Genomic DNA, 14,322 nt, shown 5'->3' on the forward strand with positions numbered 1-14,322 from the left:
TGTGGGATCTACTCATCCTAATCATAGGCCACTGATTTATCACAACCTAACATCAATATCATCAACTTTAACAACCTACAGTGGTATTAGGTACTACTACCTAGTACATAGTATCTCCTTCAAGAACCATTTGCTGGTGATTCAAAAATATCTTTCCCCCCTCTCTCTCTCCCTCTCTCTTTCTCTCTCTCACTATTCATCATACTCTTTCTCTCACTCGGATGGGAAACAACAGTGGTTTCTACCTTATTCCCTGGTCAGTGATAAATGTGTGTGTGATACATGATATTTTGCCTGTCCTGACCTTTATCTGTCCTGGCTAGTATTCGAGCTGGAGTGAAGGCTGTCCCCTTGCCTCCTCATCTGGCACAATGTTGAGGTCACGGAGTCATTGAGCCTGTGAGTGTGTGGAGAATAAATCAGGCTGTTGGACAGGGCAGGTTTGGGGCCCTGATGGGCACGTCCAGGAGAGGGGACCCATATGAGAGGAGAGGTCAGAGGTTAGACACTCTCATGTCGGGGAACACTTCACAAAGAGGCCCAGAGTGCAGCGTGTAATCGCCTGGGTGGGGAGGCCGGGGCTGTAATTTATACACCTGTCACAAGTAAGTATGGGGGCTCTGGGGTCATAGAGCAATTTGTTTAGTCATAGGGGTCTCAAAAACATCACTCTGGAGGTGCACAACGATCCCTATTTATGTCAGATGGGTACTCCTGGTACACAGGTACCTGGGGGAGACACAGATCATTATGCATTGAAGCCTATTACTAACAAGAGAAACTGTAATGGTCCTTTCAGGGCTAAGAGAGAAAAACGCAATTCTCGGAACAATAATGTGGTTCGGTTTCAACCATGATGACCCAAGAGGTTAATTATCAAGTCTCTTTCAGTCCCTCTCTTTCTCTCTCTCTTTAACACACACACACACACACACACACACACAAACACACAAACACACACATATTGAAAAAGGACTGGTCAATGATGAAATTTTTGGTGTACAGGACACTGTATGTCCAAATGCATAGAACGGTATATATATATATAGAATAAAATTCATTTGATTTATATCGAGTTACATTACAGGGAGCAAGGACCATAAACTGAGCATGATTAAATCCACATCGATGTATAACTTAAAATCTCATAAACAATCATTTTTAGACCAGAACACAGAAGACCTCAAGTTCAATGTCTTCTGGTTGGCAAAGTGGAGCTTAGGCTAATGGCATCCAATGGCTCATTAGTGCTCTCTAGTGTCAGTTTCTATTGGCTCAAAACAACTATGGCTTAATACAGGGGTGTCAAAGACATGGCTCGCGGGCCAGAACCGGGCTGTTGGGTGGTCCAATCAGGCCTGCAAACGATTTTTTTAATGGACAGATCAGCTTTGAAATTGGAAGATAACAATTAAGTTCTATCAGAAAGCATTGCTTGCATAATGTCTAATTTTTTAATTTCATTTTTGAATCTCTACCACCCCTCCGATTGAAAAAAAGTTAGACTCCTACTTATAGCAATTAATTGTACTTGGTAAGGTACATGTAATATACAAAATGCATGTAATGAACTTATACTCACCAAGCTTTATTAGGAACACTACTAATACTGGGTAGGGCCTCCCTTTGCTCTCAAAACAGTCTCAATTCTTCGTGGCATTGATTCCACAAGATGGTGGAAACATTCCTTTGAGATTCTGGTCCATGATCACATGATTGCATCACGTAATTCCTGCAGATTTTTCAGGTGCACTTTCAAGCTGTGAATCCCCTGTTCTACCACATCCCAAAGGTGTTCTATTGGATTCTGATCTGGTGACTGGGAAGGCCACTGAAGAACACTGAACTCATTGTCATGTTCATGAAACCAGTTTGAGACGACTTTTGCTTTGTGACATGGTGCATTATCATGCTGGAAGTAGCCATTAGAAGATGGGTAAATTGTGGTCATGAAGGGATGCACATGGTTAGCAACTATACTCAAATAGGCTGTGGCATTTAAGGGATGATTGATTGGTATTAACGGGCCCAAAGTGTGCCAAGAAAACATTCCCCACATTATTACACCACCTCCACCATGAGAAGGTGTACAGGTGTTCCTAATAAAGTGTTCTGTGAGTGTATAAACATATTGGTTAATTCATTATTTATTCTATTTTTAGTTCCAACCTTTAGATGCCCACAGATTAACCCATCTTTGGCCCGCAACCAAAACGAGTTTGACAGCCCTGGCTTAATACAACCATAACCACCTAATATTACTGATGAATATACCGAAACAATCCTGTTTCAATCCAAAAATCAAAAGGTATTCCTTTGAAAACCTCAAGGTGGTTAAAGTTTCAAAATGTCCTTGTGATAGCGTCTTCGCTGGTGGTCAAGAACATAAACTATAAAAAATAGGCTAGCTGATGGAGGGCCTCAAACCAAAACCAATGCTTTTGTTAACTTAGCCTCCACAAGAGAAAAATCAATAACGTACAGAACAACCACTCTCAGGATTCAACAGAATTCAAGGTTTTTCAAAGTGCTTGAAATGTACCAATTCTAGTTTGCTGTCATGTTCTAATAGAGTGCTTGATAAGTTGTTGTTTTTTATCTCTTTTTCTTACGATGTTGCATCAACTGTGTTGCATGAACATGTCTCCCTCTGCAGTATAAAATATGCAATAACACTCATACTGAGATGTAAAGGCACAGTTTCCATCATTAGTTCTATGGCAAAACAGTTACAGCAAAAAGTTCTTGTAAACCTTTATTTTACAGCCCTTTTTAAATAAGAACATTAAACAGCTGTAGCCAAATGTCTTCTTATAGGACAGGTTCCTGGGAGACAGTGTGTCTGTGGAGGGAAGTCAGGGGGTTAACTCTGCACCAAAAGGATTCCTGGACTCCCTAAGCCTCTCAAGACCTGCATCACTCTCACAATGAGCAGCGGAAGATGTCCCACTGCTGTGTGGAAGGCCTTTCCCCACAGCAAAGGACAATGAGCCAGACCTGTCTTTATCATTGGGGTCTAATCCCTTTTCTCTCCCCTGTTCCCTAGCAGTGCCTCGCACCATTCAGGGCCTGGCCCTCCGAGCCGGCGCCCACCATGCGCTAACTTCACACAATGGTGCTAACAACGACACAGAATTTCCCATCCTAAAACAACCTCTGTCAAATGCTGCGGTTCAAGTTCTGCCTGCCCAACAAACTAGCTGCTTATTGATGTTGGAGAGAGAGGCCTTACTCAATGCGGGGAAACCTTTAATTGCATAATTAAGACACAATGAGGCATTTATTGCTTTTCGGAATGTTCTCCCTTTGCAGGACAAATGAACACTCATTGAATGAATGGTGAGCAGGCAGGCAGCAGGCTTAAGCCTGGAGGAGAAAAGGGAGGAGGAAACACAGTGGCTCTCGACAGGCTAGCGATTTGGTGTGGGTTTATGGAGCAGGATGAGGACTGTCTAAGCCTGTGGTGATGTGACTGGAGCACCACGAGACCCTCACCTACCACTTGACATTCATCTACATGCTGATCACTTGAGTGTGACTTTCTCTTTCGTCTGCCCAGTGTGGCATCCCACAGTCAGTCACCACAACAACACTGAGATGCATTGTTGGGTTGTCACCCGTTTTCAGAGAGAAAACACACGGATGCAGTGGACTGAGACAAGTGCTCCAACATGCTGTAAAAGCACATGGGAATGAACAGCCCTGCAGCATCATGAAAGAAACAGTAAGACAGAAAAAAACGCCAAAGGAGTACCAACCAAGGGTGTTCAACCACTAGAAATCCAAGTTGAAATGTCTGGTGGTTACAGACACATCATATTTGATCCTAGAAGTAAAAAATCATAGACAATGTAGAGTGGTCTCCTACCCAAAGGCTTTACTAGTCGACCGCAAACCTAAATTACAGACATTAACTGACAAAACCATGCCCAATGACAAACCCGCAGGATTTGAAAATGCCCAGGGTGTGCTTTTCAATACCGTCATAGCATTTTCGCTCCATAATCTATTAAACTGCCAAATTAAGAGCTGTGTGTCCATGCATAATGTGCAGCGGCGGTCATTCCACCAGCATATGTCGCTTATGAGCAAATTAGGCATCAATCATCCTATAATTGTATCTTCATATCCTACCGTTAGCAAATCAATATATAGAACATTGAACTTATTGCCATCTTCATGAAACCAGTTTGAGACAACTTTTGCTTTGTGACATGGTGCATTATCATGCTGGAAGTAGCCATTAGAAGATGGGTAAATTGTGGCCATGAAGGGACGCACATGGTCAGCAACAATACTTAAAAAAGGCTGTGGCATTCAAACAATGATTGATTGGTGTTAATGGACCCAAAGTGTGCCAATAAGACATTCCACGCACCATTACACCACCTCCACCAGCTTGAACTGTTGACACAAGTCAGGTTGGGTCTATGGATTCATGCTGTTGGCGCCAAATTCTGACCCTACCATCTGTGTGCCTCAGCAGAAATCAAGATTCATCAGACCAGGCTACATTTTTCCAGTCTTCAACTGTCCAGTTTTGGTGAGCCTCAGCTGCAGCCTCAGCTTTCTGTTCTTGGCTGACAGAAGTGGAACCTGACGTGGCCTTCTACTGTTGTAGCCCATCTGCCTCAAGGTTCGATGCATTGTGATACTTTTCTGCTCACCACAATTGTACAGAGTGGTTATCTGAGTTACCGTAGCCTTTCTGTCAGCTCAACCAGTCTGGCCATTCTCAGTTGACCTCTCTCATCAACAAGGCGTGTCCGTCCGCAGAACTGCCGCTCACTGGACGTTTTTTCTTTATTGTACCATTCTGAGTAAACTCTAGAGTTTCTCAGTTTCTCTGTTGTGCGTGAAAATCCCAGGAGATCAGCAGTTTTAGAAATACTCAAACAATCATGCCACGGTCAAAATCACTGCGATCACACATTTTAATTTGGTTGATGTGAACATTACCTGAAGCTGCTGGCCCGTATCTGCAGGATTTTCTGCATTGCACTGCTGCCACACGATTGGCTGATTAGATAATTGCATGAATGAGAAGGTGTACAGGTGTTCCTAATAAAGTGTATATAAATATTTGGTTAAATATGTGGTTACTGAAACATTCACAGCTGTGTTTTAGTTTATTTTCCTTGAGTATGGGAGTTTTGAAATGTGTGTAGTGGGTCCGGACAACACCGGCTCCTCTCCTCCTGTCAGTGAAATAGTATGTGTGGGGATATTGGTAGTGCACATGCTCAAAATGTACTCTCCGTTGAGAGTCAGAATTTATCATTTTGAATTGCATTACTAAATATTATGATTATTATTTGATTGCATGCTTTCTGTTTACCACTTGCTATGTGACTACTTTTGCCAGTTCAATTTGCACGCAGCAGACCCCACAGGAAAGCAATAGGAGAGTTGCAGCAAACAATGTATCAATAAGTTCCAACCAGAAGTGCAAAAAAAAGCAGAAAAGTGCAATGTGAACAATATATACAGGTAGTGCAGTATAAGCAGTGAATGAGCAGTATAAGTAGTGCAATATAAGCAGTATATGTATTAACAGTAACATTATAAGCAGAATAAATATAGAATGCAGTATGAACAGTATAAGCAGTATATGAGCTGTATAAGTAGTGCAGTATAAGCAGTATATGTAATAACAGTAACATTATAAGTAAATAAGCAGAATAAATATGGAATGCAGTATGAACAGTATAAACAAATATGTACAGTATGTACAGATATGTGCAGTGTATTAACAGTAGCATTATAAGATTAGTAAAAAAATAAGGGTTAGTGCATTATGAACAGTATAGACAGATATGTACAGAAGAACAGTAGTATGCAGTATAAGAGCAGTGTGTATAAGTGAAGATACAGAGTAAGAGTAAGAGTAGTACAATTGTCCGGGGGGGGGGTAGGGGTTAGTTGGTAGGTTGGTAGGTATGTTACCTAGGTGCAGAGTTGGAGTTCAGTAGGGTGACAGCCGTGGAATTATTACAATCTGAACATTAACTACAGCTATGTAACTCCATACTTGTGAGGTTGTGTGGTGTAGGACCCAGGTGCAGCGAGGAGACCAGACGAGGGACTGCAGTTGAAAGGCAAAGGCCACTTTACTAGAAATAATCCACAGGGTTGGCAGGAACAAACTTTAGAGAATAGGTCTCAACCTAAGAAACCAGGACGCTAGAGAATCTTTTTCAAAGACAAGACTTAGAGGATCATTAGAGAACTAATCTCTGATGAGAGTGAAGCTACCACACTGAGTACAAAAAACACATAACTTAAATAGAACAGTTTTAATTAAACAGTAAGGTGCACCTTTGTGCCTATCAGTTCATGAGGCGGTCTCTGCCGCCCCCTAGTGTCCAATTGGAACCATGACAATACTGGGTTTGGACCATGGGAACGAAGGAGACACAGAGTCAATGATCAGACTGGACTCGAGTTCCAAAGAGACACCCGACCTATGAAGTTATCAGTGACCACAGTTTTGCTAGTAAGCTAGCACTTTGTTTGGACAGTCTTTCCAACCCGTATTAGCCTGTAATTCAAAGGCATTAAAATCTGGGTCTCCAGTTAACTTGACCTATCGCTCCCTCATTCTTCTGGTCAATAGCTAGCACAGGGAGTGGACCCATAACGTTACACTGGTGCTTAGAAGTGGGATTAGTCAAGCCTCTGTCCCCCCATAAAGCTTTGATTTCTCTTGCTTTATATAAATTCAAGATTTCTGTGAGTGCAGTGTGTGTGATAAAAAAATTAAAAATAAATCATTTAGTAGTCAGCTGACGCTGTGATGATGACACCCGGAAGTCTGTGTTTGTTGTGAGTCTGAGCGGGAGCTACTCGTCGGTCTCTTCTACCCTTCTGGCCATCAGTAAATCACCTTACACCTGCCTCCCTTCGCAATCTGATTTCATATGTAAGTCATCACTTGCCTACAGAATCAACCATGATCTGGAACCTTCACTGCATGAGTAAATGTTTCGATCAGCTCTCCGCTGTTGGCGGTGCAGTGTTGTGGGGCAATGCACTGCTTGGCCAGGTAGGCATGCAGAGGCAGGGTACTCCTTGCAGACGTCTCCTCAATAATTCACTCTCTCTGGTGTGTTCAGTCCGCGAGCTAGCAAATACAACAGTTACCAAAATCTTTCTAGCTAGTTATTTGCCCTTAGAGCTGTTTGTTTTTCTGCTATGCTGCCAAGCTCAACTGCGTACACTCCGAAAGCTATTAGATGTGAGCTCTGCAAAATGTTTTTAATAGTCACAGTTGAAGAGGATTACATCAAGATTTTTGTTTGCAACAAATGCACCCTGACTGCTGAAAAAGTAATCGACCTTCATGCTCAGATAAAAACCCCTTCAAATCCCAATGCACTTCTACAAAAACACAAAAAAATACAATGCATTTTTTACACCACCATCCTAATCGGTGTAGCTGGGCCTGGTCCTCAACCTTCTGAGCTTTTCTCCTGGACTCTTCCAGTCCAAGACCACCTCACCAGTGAAGCTGTGAACTCCTCCCTCCTCCACACACAGCAGACAGCAGAAAGTGGGCAGGCGCCCGGGGGGGGCAAACCCACCTTCAGCTTCGGTTCCAGTCACCGATGTTGGAGCTATCTAATCGGTTCAATGCACTGGCATACACCCAGTCTGTCCCTCCTTGCCCCCCCACCACCCAGCCTGCCCAGCATTGGAGAACCTACAAAAAGTTGGCCTGAAGCTCCAACCGGAGAAGTGCAACTTTATGTAGAAAGAGGACTCCTTCCTTGGGCAGAGAGTAAACCAGGCAGGGATCATCACCAAGCAGGACAAATTTGCAGCTGTCAGGGATTGGTCCACTTCCACCAATGTTCACCTTCCTAGGGTTACCCTCCTCTCCACCGTAGCCACCCCTTTGTACCACGTGTTGCGGAAGGATACTCGCTATGAGTGGTGGCCAGCCCAGGAGACTGCATTTCACACCCTGAAACAGGCTTTATGCTGGGACCCTGTGTTGATTGCACCAGACCCAACCAGACCGTTCATCCTTGATATGAACACCAACAATAAAGGCCTCTGTGCGGTGCTGTCACCACAAAGAGAGCAAGTTGTTGCATATTACAGTCCTACCTGTGATAAACCAGAATAAAACTATTGTGTGACCCGCCGAGAGCTGTTGGAGGTGGTTTATGCCCCTGACCAATTCAATCACCTACTGTGTGGTCTCCCATTTACTTTCCGCACCGACCATGTTCCCTTTAAGTGGCTCCTGTTCTTCAGAGAGCTGGAAGGACAGGAAGGCTGGGCTGGGCTGGGGGATCCAGACCTGAGGATGGTTGTGGGTTGGCTGGACGAAGGATCCAGACCACCCTGGAAAGAAGAAGTGCGAGGTCCACTACCATCAGAGGTCTATGGTCTCAGTGGCCAGAATTAGAGCTCCAATAGTCTTGAAGAGGTGCTGGCAGGAGCCTGTTGGCAAGTAGTGATACCCAAGGAGCTCATTGAGAAGGTGTTGGAGGCACATCTTGGACCCCCAGGCATCGGTCACTTTGAGGTAACAAAGACCTTGAGATGGTTGCATGGGATGTTCTACTGGGACCAGCAGCAGGCGATAAGACTACTGCTGTCACTGTGATATCTGTACAGCTCGAAAAGGGCCTCCGTTCATTTTCTATGGAAGGCACGCGAGCCGATGTGCAGTGCATGACGGGATCGTGCAGGAGCAAAGTAGGCTGGGCTGCGTGATGAAAATTGTTGAATCTGGCTGAATATTATTTAAATTAGTGTGAACTCCTCTGTGCAAAGACCAATCAGGTGATGGCTTCAGTCTAGTTGTCATCTGACCGGAGATCCGTTCGAAAAATATTGGTTCCGCTCACCCAAGTTACTACTTGACAAAATGGAGAATACAGAAAAGTTGATGGTACTGTAGTTGTCTCGGCTTATCCCGAACTATACGATGAATCTTTGCCAGTGATCCATCAACGTAGAATGGACAGAATAGCATGGATCTTCTATTTACATAGCTATTTACACAGCTATTGTCCCTCCAAAAATCTAAAACTGACCTGGTAGATATTTCATTTGTTATCAATAAGTATTTACAAATGAAACTTGAGATAAAATATGATCTGACATGTGTGCGCCTGCCATATTATTTTAAATACATTACTATTGTACTGATGTAAACCAGGAGAATGTATGCTGAATATTCCTTGCTGCTTCTGTCCCTCATAGGGGGCTGGGTTGGTGGGGCTGGTTGGTGGAGCTGGTTGGTGGAGCTGTCTGTCCCTCAGAGTGGCAGCTCGTACTGGCCCAGTGCCAGCAGACACACTCAGAGGAACAGACTACCCTATGGGATGTGTCTATGGAAACATAGGGCTTGGCAGGCTGCTCAATACATGACAGCAGCAGTGGACATATTGTTGTCATACTCCTGAGGATTGTGGTTTACTTCCTTGCCTACCGCAATGCCCTGATCCTGAGGTTTCATTCACCTTGTTCAGCACTAGACACAACATCATTGTGTTTAAGGAGAAGGGAAGCCAGATTAGCACTCTTGTGTGTCTCCTAACTTGAGATGTGCTTGGATAACTCATTTTCAATGTTAAACTCCCATTAAGATTAACACACCTATAACTACTAGGGAATCCACACAGCGTCTCTACATTCCATACGAAACATACATACTCTGTAAAAACTATACTCTTATTTCTTTCCAAATAAGGGCAGAACTAAATTAACTTGACTGCAGCAGTTGTGAGCAGTGTGTTCCCTGTCTCCTTGAACCATCTCCATAAATATATACATTTAGCAGCTTTCACTCCTCCATATCCTGTTTTCACAGTGATGTAATTCCATCCATACCACCCTTATGAAGCAACACTACAATATCAGATTGTACTGTGGGTCTGCACTGTGCATTAATCTAGCACTGGCATTTAGGTCAATAGTGTGGCTCTCTCAAAACAAACATGGCTGAGACTTGAGTCTAAATCAATTACTAAGGAAAACTTGAGGTAATGAGGGGTTAAGTAAAAGGGGGGCATTATTCATGCAGTCAGCATATCTGATTTTATACACACTTGCCAGGGGGAGGCACAGGGAGAACAGCGGATATTAAAGGTTAAAGGTCATTTAGCATGTGTTCAGGGGATAGAGTTACTGAAGACTAGGCTACACAAAGACAGTCATCTACAGAGCTGAAACTGTGCAAAATACAGATGTGAATTAGGCAGTATTATTCTATGGTTACAAATAGGACCCATGGGCAAATCTGTGTTTTAAGAACTAATATCAATATTGTCTTAGTAAATGTAATCTACAATATGTAACTGTTAAAAAGGTCTGCCTTTGAAATACGTCACTATGTCAGATTAACTTTGCAACTCTATGAATTTACGAAACACAGTATCCTTTTACTGTGATCTGTGAACGTTTTTTATACCACTAGGTGGAGACATTTACAAAGGGATACTGTACCTGGTTTTCAGACTGCACGCACTTGTACTTGCCTGAGACATCAATTCAACATTGCAGCCTGCTAATAGAATGACTTTCATATGTAAAACATATTGAATGCAAGTAATATTTTTGAAATACAAATCTAACTGGGCAGCTTTTCTGCTGTGAGTCCAAAGACAGAGACATACACTCACCCTCTGTACCTCACAAAAAAAGGTCTGTGTAAATCATTGGATTCAAGTTAAATTGGATAAAGATTTATCTCACTACAATTTGAATTTATATTTCTGGATTGGATTAACATTACTTCAGTATGGCAAGATAGTTGGATATTAATGATGAAGTATTCTGTGAGAATCTAATGAAACAATAATATCTTATTTTAGTGCATGCTCAATCTTACTTTGCACTTCTACTGCCATTATGTGAAGGCTATCATATGATATGGATCAAACTGATCACATTAATATTATATACACTTCATAAAAAATAAAAAAAAATAAAAAAATCTCATTCAGTTATGGTTCTGCAATTAAAATCCACAGCTGCAGACATGTATGGTTGTGTGGGCTCTATCTCAGTACAGGAGGTGGTGGTGTTGTTTTAAGAATGTGTGAGATAATTTGGAAAAATCTCACAACCATGAACTCACAATGAGTATGTCTTGGTTTGAGTGTGTAACCACATCCAGACACTGACACCCCTCTGCCTCCACCGAGGGAAGGGCCAGTGGTTTCTTTTTTAAAAGGTAATATTTTGAGTGGGGCAGTCCCACTCTCATATTTTTCATCAGATAGAGACAGGAAAGTAAGTAGGAGAGGGCATGGCATGGGCCAGATTCGAATCTATGCCGACATGGGCATATGTTTGCACTGTATTTTATAACAACAAGACGCAAACACAATCATTACCTCGATACATTTGTCGTTGTCCATGCAAGTCGGTTATTCCTCCACTAGATGGTATCATTGTGTATGAAATTGCACCAACTGTATTCAATCGCTCACATTTTTCCTGCAATTGTATTAGGTTGTTACAGCTCATAAATCTTCAGTATTTCCCAAAACATAAATTCTACAATATCCAAAGGCTGAGATGTGAAGTGCTTAGATAACACTGGCAGACTCACTGTTCCTCTGATGCCTCAAAGTCACTGCTCTTTATTATGGACCTGGGGTGATCTTTCCTAATGGTCCAGAAGTAGAGGGGAAGCACACAATACCTGGAGATTGAGGAAAGTGCATAAATGTTGTCATACAAATATTCAGTAACCATTAAGATTTGATCCATTGAATTAGGAAAAGAAATCTGTATTAAACATCTAATTGCAATGAAATGGGAGTGGTGTCAATCCATGAAATATGTCTGCAACATTGTGTTTATTCAATTGATATGTTGTTAAACAAAAACACAAGCAACTAAGACAGGGGTTTTGTCATTTAGAAATAATCTAAATAACATTGGACACACACAACACCACTTCATGTTGCTGATGGATAAGATTTGCCAAATGTGAAAAGATTAATTAAAGATATAACAGCATAGACGTGTTGCGCACGCACATATTATGTGGAAAGTAACAGTGGGTAATTAACTGTTTATTACACATTATCTAGGCTTAAATATCATTTTTGTTTCCAAATGGCAACTATGTAAATTATTTTATATTGTAATTGTAATTAATGGTAGACCTACTGAAAATGAATACATGCTCAATCAACTACATTTTATTTTCTCCACTCCAAAATCAAGATGGTTAGAGGGTCGTTGCTTTTAAAGTAATAGTAAATTCAAATGCTTTAAAGTAAATTTTATATAATAAAGACATTTCTTAATTTTATTTTGACCTATAAAATAACCTAGGCCTACAAATCTACCTCATCAGGATAATCGATTGTAGCCTAATCTCGAATGTAGCCAACTAAAATGTATCGGCCTATATAATGTCATCAAACTTGTTCGCTTGTTTGGAGACAATTCCTTTAACCAAATCCTGATAACTTCAACATGATTGTAACTTTACCTAACTCTTCATGCTCACAGTTGGTTTAGCTAGCCCGGCCCATCTGGTACAGCAAATGGCTCCACTCACCAGGGCAGGGAGGTAGAGGGGAGTAAGAGACAGAGGGGGAGAGAAAGAGGGGGACCGGATTGAAAACAGATCAGCCTCGAGTCTCAATAGGCTACCACACGTCTGTAGAAACAGCGTTAAATTAAACTGGGTTTTTGACTCGACCCCAATGCTACCACTTGAAAAGTTTGCAGATCTGCAATGCTTTCTTTGAAGGGAAGTGTAGATTTTTAAAAAAAGTTTTCATTAGCTTCTCTATGATGGATTGCAGAAATTGAACAGACGCAGAAACTCTGCTGAACTTTATGAATGATCCCCGAGAGTGGAAGAAGAACTTACTGTAGTGTTTTAAAGTGTTTCTTTGCCTAGACCTTAGATGGATTTCCTTAATACGTTGGAAGGGATTTGTTATTTCTTACTTTTTGACCGAGAAAGTTCGATTTAACGGCAATCTTCTATCGCGTTGAGAATCGCAGATATTGGACAAACTCAATTGAGAGTTCGTGAGTTGGTCACAGAACACCACTGACTGACACTCATCACCAGTGAGGTAGGTACATTGAACATGCATGTGATGTCAATAACAGCACACTATTAGAAATCATTTTTTTAGAGGTGGGACTATTATTTATAGTAATCTATTTTAAATATTTACTTTAGATGTTATAACAGAATGTAGCAATTCATTGTTTTGAAATAAATGTGTAGTATTGACATAAATAAAGTTAAACAAGGTGCAATTTAAAACAATTGTCAATTGCACCTATAACTGTTCCCTTGGAATTCCTTGAATATTTCCATTATGTGCGCTCTCAATTGACTTGACATTGGCTTTTCAAATATTTTGACACATTTAAGATGCGCTCTAATTGGTGCTAAACTTTATTTCGTATCATACAATTGCTCTCTTGATGTTTATACAAAGCATATATCATGGGCTTTATCAGATCAGATGATGCGCTATTGGCATGTTTATTGATATTAGAAAAGTAGATTTCATTGATTAAATAGTTTATTGTGGCTAAATGTTTGCCACTATCCTGCAAATGAGTAGAAGAAATTTATTTTAAAGCCATGTATTAACACCAATCATAATCAGTGGAGTTATACTGTAGGCCTACTTTGGGTATACTTATACACTCAATAGTACACACTTATAATGTTAATTACATTATTATTTCTCATTTGAGTTCTCTTGAATGAAAGCTGCCCTCCTATATTGAACAGACATGTATGGAATGAGATGAAAGTTAACTTGCTACTATCAGAAACTTGCTGTCAGTTTGACAGCCATATCACCTCACACTTTTATCTGAAACTGAATACAATTTGTTTCCCAATTGTGTTGTTTTTAAAATTCCAAACATGAGGCATAAGCCGAGGCATTTACCAATACTTTTATCTTCTCTTCATTGTTAATTAGCTTGTGGTGAATGTTTATAGAGAGATAAGCATTCCTCTGAAATACACTGTACTGAGATGTGCACAATTAAGAACATGATAAAAAGGAGCAAAGAAACATTTAAATGTGACCACTCTTATCCCCCAAATCCAAAACAGAGTTGGTGTGTTTTTTTTTTGTTTTTTTTACGTGAATGGCCGGTTGTGTTCATTTGCATTAGAAAAAAGTTTTAGTGCATTTTCCATTGTGCAAAATGAAGAGTTCCAGCAGTCAGGGAGCAGAGAGTGAAAAGATGTAAAGAAATGATGGGCCTTTCAGATTATTCAAGCAGGCTGGGGTTCCGATCATCAACCTCTGAGACCTGTGATGGGAATGTCATCTCACCAAGCGCCATTCTGCAGCC

General features: G+C 41.2%; 1 protein-coding gene across 1 annotated transcript in view; it reads left to right on the top strand.

The window, feature by feature from the left end:
• The first annotated feature begins 12,963 nt into the window (after positions 1-12,963).
• The window catches only part of LOC310815269 (zinc finger protein GLI2-like), a 64,829-nt gene continuing 63,470 nt past the window's right edge, over positions 12,964-14,322 (top strand). The window contains exon 1 of the mRNA XM_083685005.1: positions 12,964-13,067. The gene's annotated coding sequence lies outside the window, so the exon portion shown is untranslated. The remainder of the gene's footprint in view (positions 13,068-14,322) is intronic.

Source organism: Argentina silus, assembly GCF_951799395.1.
Source record: "Argentina silus genome assembly, chromosome: 14".
Classification (NCBI taxonomy): domain Eukaryota; kingdom Metazoa; phylum Chordata; class Actinopteri; order Argentiniformes; family Argentinidae; genus Argentina; species Argentina silus.